At 43.1% G+C, this 11498-nt stretch overlaps 1 non-coding gene across 1 annotated transcript; it reads left to right on the top strand.

Moving 5' to 3' along the window:
• Nucleotides 1-309: 309 nt before the first annotated feature.
• On the top strand, nucleotides 310-451 carry LOC120093970 (small nucleolar RNA SNORA48). Its single transcript, XR_005487679.1, has one exon. It is a non-coding gene; the product is annotated as a small nucleolar RNA SNORA48 (small nucleolar RNA).
• The last annotated feature ends 11047 nt before the right edge of the window (nucleotides 452-11498 follow it).

Genomic DNA, 11498 nt, shown 5'->3' with positions numbered 1-11498 from the left:
CCACAACAATATAGATGTAAGATATTCTCTCTACAGGAAGTGGCACTGTTAAGAGGTGTGGACTTGGAGAAAGTGCATCACTGAGGATAGGCTTTGAGGTCTCAGAAGCTCAAGCCAGACCCAGTGGCTCACCACCTCTTCCTGCTGCTTGCAAATCCAGATGTAGAACTCGCGGCTCCTCTCCAGCACCGTGTCTGCCTACATGCCACCATGCTTCCTGCTATGATAACAATGGACTAAACCTCTGAAATGTAAGCTAGCCCTCATAACATGCTTTCCTTTATAAGAGTTGTTTTGGTCATCCCCCAAACCCCCAGCAATGGGCAAAGAGCTACCTTGTCGGTGGTGGTGTTCTTATATCAGTCAGGGGGAGAGTCGATGTCAGTCCTTTGTTCATCCTGGTGTGGTGCCTGGCTTGGTGGCCAAAACTGTTTTATGCCAGGAAACATAAAAATCAAATCAAATCAAATCCAGGCAGCTTACACGGGGGAGGAAGACAGTCAGACATGTGGGCTACCATGCCACCTAGAGACCTACCCTCTGGCATACAGCACAGGCCGGCCATAGACCTGGTTGCCACCACACCATGCAGCAGGGATGGATGATGTCATCTAGGGGTCTGCCAGTCACAGTGAGACCACAATATGCTAGTACGTGATGGACAGGTGGGAGAGACACAGAGTGGAGCAGCTTGAACATTATGAAAGTGGAACTGGAGACGCAGGGTGGAGAGGAGTTACCTGGGGTCATGGTGACGTTCCAACCTGGACTGCCACCGAAGGCCATGCCTGGATCTGTGGCTACCCAGCAGCAGGGGTCTGTGTCATGTCATGTCTGTGACTCACATTATCACTAGAGAACAAGGGGGTGTCCCTGGCTGGCGCAGCCACCAGGGACCACAGTCCAAAGGCTATGCTGAAGTAGCTCAACCTCTCACTGACTGGTGCTCTGGAGAGCTGGCCCCACCTCTCACCACAGAGGTGATGTCGTCCCCCCTCCCCCATCCAGCAGTTGGGAAATGCCAATGGGGTCATGAGAGCTGGAGAACTATCCTTGTCTCTCACCAGCTGCAGCACTTGGGAGAGCTTGCTTTGCACCACCTTGCCTGGACCTTGGGGGTATGGGGGGTGGGGGAGGAGGGCATAGGTGAGCCAGTCCTAAGGGCAGGAGTATAGGGAGAGCTGTCCCTGGTAATGACCTCCCAGCCTTACCCTTCATCACCTGCAGGGGTCAGGAGAGTGGCTCTAGGTTCTTGAGAGCAGGAGAGCTTGCCCTGTCCCTTCTCTGGCTGTAGCACTCAAGCGAGGGGGCCCTGCAGTTCACCTGGGGAACATAGTGGAGCTGGCTCTGATGGTAAAGGCACTGATAGGTCAGCTCCAAGGGTGTGAGAGCAAGAGAGCTGGCCCCTGAAGGCTGCAGCACTTGGGAGAGCGGGCCCCATGCCTTGTCTGAGCAGCACGGTGGAGATGGCTCTAGAGGCATAGATTTGGGCGAGCTGCCCCCAAGGGTGTGAGATCACTAGAGCTAATTCTGCTTCTACTGACAGCTGCCAGGATAGCCTAGCTGGAGACCGGCTGGTGAGCTTGCTCTGGTGGTGAGGCAAAGGGAGAGCCAGTGGACTGATCAGCTCAGCTACCACCCAGGCCAGAGCAGGGCTTTGAGTTGGCCACTCCATCTACCCTATCTAGGAACTGCTGGCACCATGAGGGGGCGGGTCCTGCAGACCCAAAGCTGCAGGAGCTCCATGATACAGGGCAACAACCACATAATGAGGAGTCCCAGTGAGGATCCAACACTGACGGTGTCACAGAAACCAGAGATCTTGAAACACACCAATGAGTCATTGCAACGAATGTTTGCAAATGAAGATGTGTGGGCAGAGGGATATACTGTGGAACACACTGTGACACACTACACACAGAATAAGATGTTTTCTATTCTCTGTCTCTGTCTCTCTGTCTCTGTCTCTGTGTCTCTCTCTGTCTCTCTGTCTCTGTCTCTGTCTCTGTCTCTCTCTCTCTCCCTGTGTGTGTATGTGTGTGTGTGTGTGTGTTTGTTATTTTGTGGGGGAGGTTGCAAGGGCAAAGGGTGGATATGATGGGTTGGGGAGATAAAGGTGAGTTGGGTACATGATGGGAAACTCATAAAGAATCAGTAAAAAGCAAAAAAAAAAAACCCTAGCAATACATAACAGGGCTTAAAATATGAATTAATATTGTTATTAAATGAAAAATGTTATACTTTTAATCTTGCTTGGTATTATATGGAAATGTTTATAAAATAAATCTATATTTTAGATGTCTTACACTGGTTTAGATAGTAAGTGTTTTCATGGTAAGACTGATAAGAAGAATAATACATTAATATGTAGAATAAGTTAATATTTGATGTGATTTTATTCCAGTGTACCAAGTCTTTGCTTATTAAAAATACATGAAGTATTTTTTCTTTTTTTATGAGGTAAATTCTTAAAAGGAAAATACTGAAAGTATCCCACCTATACACACACCAAAACAAAAAACAAAAACAACAACAACAACAACAACAACAACAACAAAAGAGTTGCTTTGGAAGATTCTCTCTCTCTCTCTCTCTCTCTCTCTCTCTGTTCTCTTACATTTAACTTGATTGTATGGTTCACTGGTGTGAACTTTGTAGATAACAAAGTTGAGTTGCAATGTCAAAAGCTTAGATACTCATGATGGTGACCCTTGAAGGATACTTTGAAGGGGACATGGAATCTCTTAGAGAGAGCAGAGGATGGGCATTCTGGGTAGATAAAATGCATGGCACAAAAGCCCTGAAGGTAAAAGACACAGTTGGGAACTGTCTGTAGGAGACTAAAATGTGCACCAGTGACTCAAGCGTAAGCCATTGGTGGGGTTTGGAAGAGGGTATTGGATAGAGATGGATTTAGGTGTCAGATTCTGCAAGGACATGGCCATGCTACGAAGGTACATGTGGCTGCAAGTGGAAATGGAGGAGTGTGAGTATGGATATGTGCGTGTCTGTGTGGAAATCAGAGGACAATCATGCATGTCATTCTTCAGGTGACATATGCCTTGCTTTCTGACTCAGGGTCTTTGACCTGGAACACCAAGTAGGTTAAACTGTCTGGGCAATTAGCCCCAGAGATTTGCTTGTCTCTACCCCTACTCCAGTGCTAGAATTATAATCATTCTATCATGTCTTTCCTTTTATGTGGTTTCTTGGGGACCAAACTTAGGACTTTACTGACTGGGATCTCTCTCCAGATTCACAAAGTTAGAAACTTTTAAAACTCTTATTTATTTAATTTAATGTGTGTGTGTGTGTGTGTGTGTGTGTGTGTGTGCATGCACATGCACATGCATGCATGTGTGTGTTATAGGAATAGTTCAATGATAATAAACTAATGATAATTGCATAATTAACTCTATAATAAGAATTAATTATTAAAGCATTTTTTAGTATGATTGGTTATTCAACAACAGATAAGCAAACACTGGCCACGTGCATCTTCAAGGGAGGGCTGACTCTATAGTTTGGTACAACCCTATTACTATGGAAAGGAAGGATTTAAATAAACTGTCTTTTAATTATCTTTCTCACCCTATATCAATGGTCTTGGATTTTTATAACAGTGAGCTGTTAGATTATGTTAAACAGAACTCCCAACTATTCCCGAGGGACAATTAAGGAAAACATATACACATATATGTGTGTAGACAGGGGAAGTGCGAAGGTTACTTAGAAGGCTTTTGAAATAGTTCAGATGAGAAATGTTTGTGCCAGAGTGGAAGCAATGAGATGTATGCAGAAACACTCAAAGTACACTTTACCTGTAAAAGTAAGAGTAGTAAAAAGTTGTATTTATTCAAGCCATTTGAAAATATGGAGAAAGAGCATGCTCTAGGCACAGAAAAGAGACCCATGCGAAAAACCAAATAGGACAAGATGTTCTGTCTGAGGTTAGTAGGTGAAGTGGTTTAGAGTAGAAAGGATTCTCAGTGTCATGAACTGTGTTTGCTCCTGTTGTAATCCCAGTGCACTTGCTGGGGTGGCTCAGAGCACAGTGAAGCACGTGCATTAGCTTTCATTCCCAGAGCTGCTGTATTCCGATATCTAATCTCATATCAGTCTAATGGCATTTTCATCAAGTTGGCTTATCATGTTGCTTTACAGAGAAGTAACCTGTTGCTCAAAGTGAGTAAGTATCTTGGGGTTTCTTTTGTTGTGAAGAGACACCATGACCATGGCAGCTCTTATAAAAGAAAAGCATTTCATTGGGGCTGGCTTATAGTTCAGAGGTTTAGTCCACTGTTGTCACTGGGGGAAGCATGGAAACACACAGAGGTGCTGGGGAGGTAGCTGAACATTCTACATCCAGATGGGTAGGCAGCAGGAAGACAGAGTGAAAGACTGGCCTTGAAACCCATCTTCTGAAACCTCAAGGCCTCTACCCACTCCAACAAGAGCACACCTCCTAATAGTGCCAGTCTCTTGAACCTATGAGGCCATTTTCATTTACCATAGTGAGTGACCTGAGAATGGTGGCAGAGACCACGTGTCCTTTGGACCCAGGAGTACTAACACTGAACCCTACTGTGTTTGAGACAGGGTCTCTTTATACAGCTCTGGCTGTACTGGAATTTGCGATGTAGACCAGGCTGGCCTCTAACTCATTGAGACTCACTATGATCAATGAAATTAATGATAGATGCTACCACACTGGCCCTGACATCCTACTTTTCACCACTCAGATCCACTGACGATGGATCTTCTTTTCAACTCTGTTCAGAGCCCGGTGCCTCTGATTCTTCAAAGCAGCCAGGTTGAAGCAAGCTATTGGTGTTCTCATGCTGGTTTGACAATGAGAGTGAGAAGCTTATCTCAAGTAATTTTTTGGACAATTATTGATTCTGGGGGAAATCAGGGTCAGATAGGAACAAATCCAGTAAGACTTCAAACAGCGTCAGTAGCTAATAGTAGGCTGTGAACATATATTAATGTTTATTTTGGAGAATTCTCAACATGAGGGAGTGTGTGTGTGTGTGTGTGTGTGTGTGTGTGTGTGTGTGCATGTGCATTTTTGTGCATGTGTAACCAGTGCTGTAATTAGAAGTCAAGAAGTGAAATTGTGACTATAGAATTAAAGGCTACTTCATTTTTATTCTCAAACAGGAAATCTCCAGTGACCTTGAGTTACCACATGGCTAGATCCAGGGAGTAATTTGTGCAGAACTGAGATAAAACATTGATCTGAATAAAGCCAAGCAGACTTGGCTACAGGAGTTTAGACTTGGAAGGACTGCAGGCTTTCGGTTTACATGTGAAATTCCTCCCAAGAAAGAACTAGTTGCCATTGCTTTTGCACTGGCCTCAGAATAATTAAGAGGCTGTGGACATTCGGTTGACTTAAACAAGACAGCTTTTAATTGACAGTATGCATTTTGAACTTTTTAAAATTTATTTCTCTGGTGTTATCAGCATTTGAGTTAAAGAGTTGGCCTATAAATATTGAATCCACAACCTGGCCAAATATTTTGGAGCATCACAATAATGTTGGTAACTGCTACCTTAAAATAATGTCACAATTGTCCTTTATATTATTTATTTATTTATTTATTTATTTATTTATTTATTTATTTATTTTCAGTGCTGGATATTGCATGATATTTTACCACATTGTGAACCTCAAGATTGTATTATTTGCTGAAAAATGTTTCTAGTTATGATGTAGCCTTTGCACACAAATGAAGGTAAAGTTAGTTGTAGAAGGAACTCTTCACATTTGAAAGTGATGTTTACTTGAGTGGCAGACAAAGTGATGAACCAGAAAAAGATCTGACAGAATAGGATATGCTTGAATCTCATAAGAAGAGAGAGGAAAGGGAAGCTACTTAAGAGAACAGTACACAGAGAGAAAAGGAACTTCCAGTTTTACTGGGAGAGTTTTACAGAGACAGGTTGAAGAGAAACCAAACTAGACACAGGTGAAGACAGAATGTTCCAGAGAATGAGGAGGCAGAAGATTAGAACATATTGCCAGAGTTAGTTGGAGGTCAAGCAGAGCAATTCAGTAAGAAACTGAGAGAAGTCAGATTGAGTCAATCAGCTTGGAGAGGAGTTTGAGACAGGGCAGCTGGGTTGAACTAGGCAGCCAGAGGTCAGAACGCACTAGAAAGGGTGAGTGTATTCAGTAGCAACTTTCAGAGGCTGAAAACATCTAGGCGTAGATTAGATTGTATCAAAACTAGAAGCTTGGACTAGGTTTAGGTTAGCAGATGAGGGCAGTAAGTCTTAGAGACAACAATTAAATCAGGCAAATAAAAGTTACCTTTACAGCTGGAGATGGAACTCCGGGTATTACATGTGTTAGGCAAGTGCTCTGCCATTGAATTACATTGCCAGCTCTAGTTTTCTGAGACAGAGGATTCACTATTTAACTCGAAATTGATCATATACTTGATATGTAGACCAGGCTGACCTTGAACATGTGACCTTCTTTGCTTGGTTTCCTGAGTCCTGGAATAGCTGGCTTGTGCCACTATTTCTGTATTAAGTGATCTTTCTAATAGAAAATTTCCTCAATTCAATATTTCTTAGCCCGATTCTCCTTAAAAATTTCTGACAGCATCATTTACTATCACTTGAGTTAAATGAGAATTTGTACTTTCATTTGTACTCTTAGTTTGGGGGCGCTGTTATGGAATACTGGAAACATTTATTTACTACAGTCTGTGTCTTAGTTTGGTTTTCTATTGCCTTCATAAAACACCACAGCCAAAACCAATTTGGGGTGGAAAGGTCGTGTTTAGGTGTACAGTTCACAGCATAATGCATTATCAAAGGAAGTAAGGGCAGGAACTGAAGGCAGGTCAGAAACTTGGAGGCAGGAACTGATGCAGAGGCCATGGAGAGTGCTGCTAACTGGCTTGATCCATGTGGATTTCTCAGCCTGCTTTTTCATAGCACTCAGTACTACCACCCACAGTGAACTGGGCCCTCCCACATTAGTCATCCATCGAGAAAAAAATGCACCACAGGTTGCCCATAGGTCAGTTGGCTGGAGACATTTTCTCAACGGAGGTCTCCTTTTCCAAAATGACTCTATCTTGTGTCAACTTGGCATAAAACTAGCCAGCATGGACTGAGAGAAAGTCCAAGGTCAAAGTTGTGGCAGATGTCAAATTTAGTGAAGGCCTTCTTCCTGACTGTAGATCGCTACCTTTCTGTGTTCTATCAAGCACAGAGAGACAAGTATACGCAAGAGAGCAAGCTCTCATTTTATAAGACCAGTAATTATGTTTATGGGATGCATTCTCATGACTCATTGACCCTATTTTCCAATGTCATCACACTGTGGGCTCAGGTTTTAATATTTGAGTTCGAGGAGTTGCAAAATTGGCAACGTAGTACGTCATTGTTACAGTGTGGTCCTTAGCATGGTGCTTGAGACAAGTTCAATAGCTGCATGTTACAAATAGACTGTTCCTATGTCTTTCACAGTGGTGCTCCAACTGTCTTCAATGTGGGGCGTGCAGAGGGCACAATTACATGTGCAAGTTGAAAGAAGAGACTCAAACTTCCCTTGCAAGGTTTGGAGGCCCATTGCTTGTAGAATGAATCTGGCCTGCTGCCTGTTTCTGTAGATTAGGACTATTGCTGGCTGGGAAGATGGCTCTGATGGTAAAGGGCTTCCCTAGTAAGCATGCAACCTCAGTTTGATTCCCAGAACTCCTCACTTTTTATAGAAGGGGTCAGACATGAGAGCATAAACTTATAATCTCAGTGCTGGGATGATGGAGACAGGTAGATCTCTGGAGTCCTCTCACAAGGTCAGGCTTCCTTTTTGGTCAGTATAAGGTTAGTCTAAAAGGTAGTGCCCAAAGAACAACATTAACGATTGTCTTCTGGACTCTGCATGTATGTGCACACACCTACACACATGTGCACATGCACACACATAAATATTTTATTGGAACCCAGCTATGCTTGTTGACATAAGTTCTACCCCTGATTTTGCTTGGTAACAGCAGAACTGAGTAGTTTCAAAACAGAGCATATAGCCGACATGATCTAAATTATTTCCTGTCAGGCCTTTATAGGGAAGGTTAGTGTGTTTACCCATGTCCTTCCATGTTTACCTACTTTTACTGTGTGGATTGTCGACCATTATAAGAGGATTAGACTTTAAAATTATCAAAAATGTCTTCAGTAAAAATAAAATGAAACAGAACAACATGACCACTGGGTGTCTCTCTTCCCTAAATTTCACAAAAGCCAGTGCTGAACCAGCCTTGAGCCAACTGGGGCTGAGGCATACCAGACAAATATTGACAGTTGCTAAGGCAACTGGGGTAAAGTATTGGCCAGGGGATAATATAGGCGCCAATTGTGCGTGCCATGTTTCTCACATAGGGGAGATACAAAGAGAAAAATGAACGAAAAAAAACATGTTTGGAGGCCTCTCTTCAACTGTGGCTGAGGAGTAAGTCACAGCTGATGTTTATCTTAACCTCCATCCTCTTCCTTCAATTTCTCTTGAACTTAACACTTTGGGGACTTGGGGACTCTTAAGTCAGCTCCAATGCATCACAAGAGGGAAAGTTTTCCCAGCATCACTTCTTTTGTCCAGTTGTGTCTGAAATTTACTTTTCTAAATTCTAACGGTAACTGTAAGGTCTTTTGAAATTTTGGTCTGTCTGATTTTGTTGCACAGGTGGTTTCTGTCGTAATTCTTTTCATTGCTCTTTGTTCTGTGCCCTGCTCCGAAAAGGATGCAAAGAGGCAGGCAGTTGGAGCACTACCTCGTGTGAAGTGTGAAGGACCCAGAGGCACCAGCTTAGGAGAATATGGGAAGACTACGGGACAGTGAGGAGACACTATGGAAAGTGGTGACACCTTTTCCAATCTCAGCTTCCATGTTTTCAATCTCATGTTCCAAGTCTGGAGGAAAGTCAAGACCTGGTGAGAGTTTTCAGTAGGAGAAGGTTATCTGTGGAGGAGGAGAGGATCAGTTCTCAGAGAGGAGGATCATCCTCTCTGCTACCTTGCTTGGTACTGGCTGCAAACGAAATGTTGAGTGTTCTAGAGCACCCCGGGTGAATCTAGGCTTCCCTTCCAAGAAAAGCCAGCTGGGGTTGGTCTTCAGGTTCTCATATCTGCCCCTGGATCAACTTCCTCCTCCTTCCAAGACTTTTTCAATAGAAAATCTGATCCAAAGCAACTCATATTTGGATTGTGCAGGTCAGTGGGGGGAGTCAGGACGAGGAGTATGTAGAGGCCGTGGTCCTCCCAGGCTCAGATCAGATCCTGAATACTGTCATCAGTCATCCATTCTTTCTAGCGAGTAGCTTTGGCCAAGGCATCTTTTTCCTCTCAAGGATTATGTTTTCCTCAGATGTAACAGGGGTTGGTGGTGAATCTTCACAAGGCAGAAGCACACATCTGCCTGATCTTCAAGGTCAAGAAGTCCTTCTCAATTCACTTTATTTACTTTTGTGAATGAAATCCTACCTATGGCATGTCTTCAGCCATAGGGCCGAGCATGTATTGATCATTTTTCTCTTGCTGTAACAAAATGCCACAATCAGGAGCAACTTACAGACAAAGTGTGTTTTGGTTTATAGCTTCAGAGGAATAAGAACTCATTGTGGCATGGCAGTACATGGTAGGAAGAGAAACCTCAGAGATCACATCTCAACAGCAAACAGGAAGCAGAGAGGAAACTGGAGATGGTGGGAGGCTATTAACTCAGGAAGCTCATTTCCAGTGAGGTACTTCCAGAACAACCTCACCACTGAAAAGTTTTGTAATTCCTTCAAGTGGTGCCACCAACAGGGGAATTACTCAAATACCTGAGTCTATAGAAGACATTCCTCACATTAACCATCACATCCCACCCCACAGTCCCATAGGCATATGCCAGCTCATAGTGCAGAATGTATTTAGTCTGACATCAAGACTCCCTATAGTCGTTAGCAGTTTCAATACAATTTAAAAGTTCTAAACTTTCCCCATTTCCCCCACAAATCCCACCATGGTACAAACTATCTCTAGCTATAAAATATCCTCAGAGAATTTCTGCCACATCCAAGGCTGCTGGCACTCCAGACCCATTTATGGATTTGGGTCCATGTTAGACCTAACAGTGTTGTTTATATACCTGTCTGTCTGTCCTCATTGTGGGCAGGAACTCAGAGCTTTCTCATTTTTCACTTTTAGAACAATTAATTCATTTTATTCTTTGCTTCCTATAACATGATTTGAAACGTTTTTTTTTTGAGCTTTTACCATTGGATAAACTTAGTCTTTTACCATTATGTTAATTTGACGATCTCAGCAATGACACTATGGACAATATGGAGACAGATAGTTCCCTTCTGTGGAAGGATATTCAGAATCAGATCTGATCTCTGCTCACTAATGTCAGTGACAGCTTCACATTGTCAAGATTAAAATTGTCTCCAGACAAGACCATATGACAGTTTGAGAGCACAATCATCTTGTGGTGTAGTAAGACCTCAACCATGTCCTCTTTGGATTATCCTCAATTAGAAATAAAGCTTCAGATGCAAATAGAAGAAAGGGTAGATATTTGACTATCTAAAATCACAAACATCACTTCATTTTTTCTCTCTCCAAGATTGAAAAGGTCAGGAATTACAATTAGGGGTAGGTAAAATACTTGTCACATAATCATGTTGACCAGAATTTGATCCCCAGCACCCATGTAAAAACACCAGGTATTTCAGTCAGCCCCTTGTCTTAGGGTTTTACTGCTGTGAACAGACACCATGACCAAGGCAACTCTATAGAGGACATCATTTAATAGGAGATTGCTTACAGGTTCAGAGGTCTAGTCCATTATCAAGGCAAGAGCATGGCAGTCATGGTGCTGGAGGAGCTGAGAGTTCTATTTCTTCATCGAAGGGAAGCCAGGAGCAGACTGTTATCAGGTAACTAGCAGGGGGATCTCAAAGCCTAGAATGACACACTTCTTCCAACAGCAGCACACCTAATCCTACAAGGCTATACCTCCTAATAGTGCTACTCCCTGGGCTAAGCATATTCAAACCACCATACCCTTTAGTACCAATACTGAGTAAACAAAGTCAAGAGGACCTCTGAAGCTTAATGGCCACTTAGTATAGCCAAATCAATAAGCTCCAGGTTCACTAAAAGACCCTATATCAAGAAATAAGTTGAAAGTTCTCTGTTTCTCCTGGTTCTATACATAGCTGCATCTTCTCTTGCAGTGCCAGCCTTGGCCCCTAGACATGATGGTGAAGGTCAGAGTGAATACATTTCGCTATGTTGGGAGGCTGGCTACCAGGGCTGCCAGCTCATCTGGTAAAGTGGAGATTGTTACCATCAATGGCCCCTTCACAGACCTCACCTACATGGTCTACATGTTCCAGTATGGCTCTACCCATGACAAGTTCAAGAGCACAGCCAAGACAGAGAATGGGAAGCTTGTTATCAATGGGAAGCCCATCACCATCTTTAACTGT

The sequence above is a fragment of the Rattus norvegicus genome, chromosome 7 (genome assembly GCF_036323735.1).
Source record: "Rattus norvegicus strain BN/NHsdMcwi chromosome 7, GRCr8, whole genome shotgun sequence".
Classification (NCBI taxonomy): Eukaryota; Metazoa; Chordata; class Mammalia; order Rodentia; family Muridae; genus Rattus; species Rattus norvegicus.
Note: the sequence above shows the minus strand (reverse complement) of the source record. Positions and strands in the feature narration are given on the sequence as shown.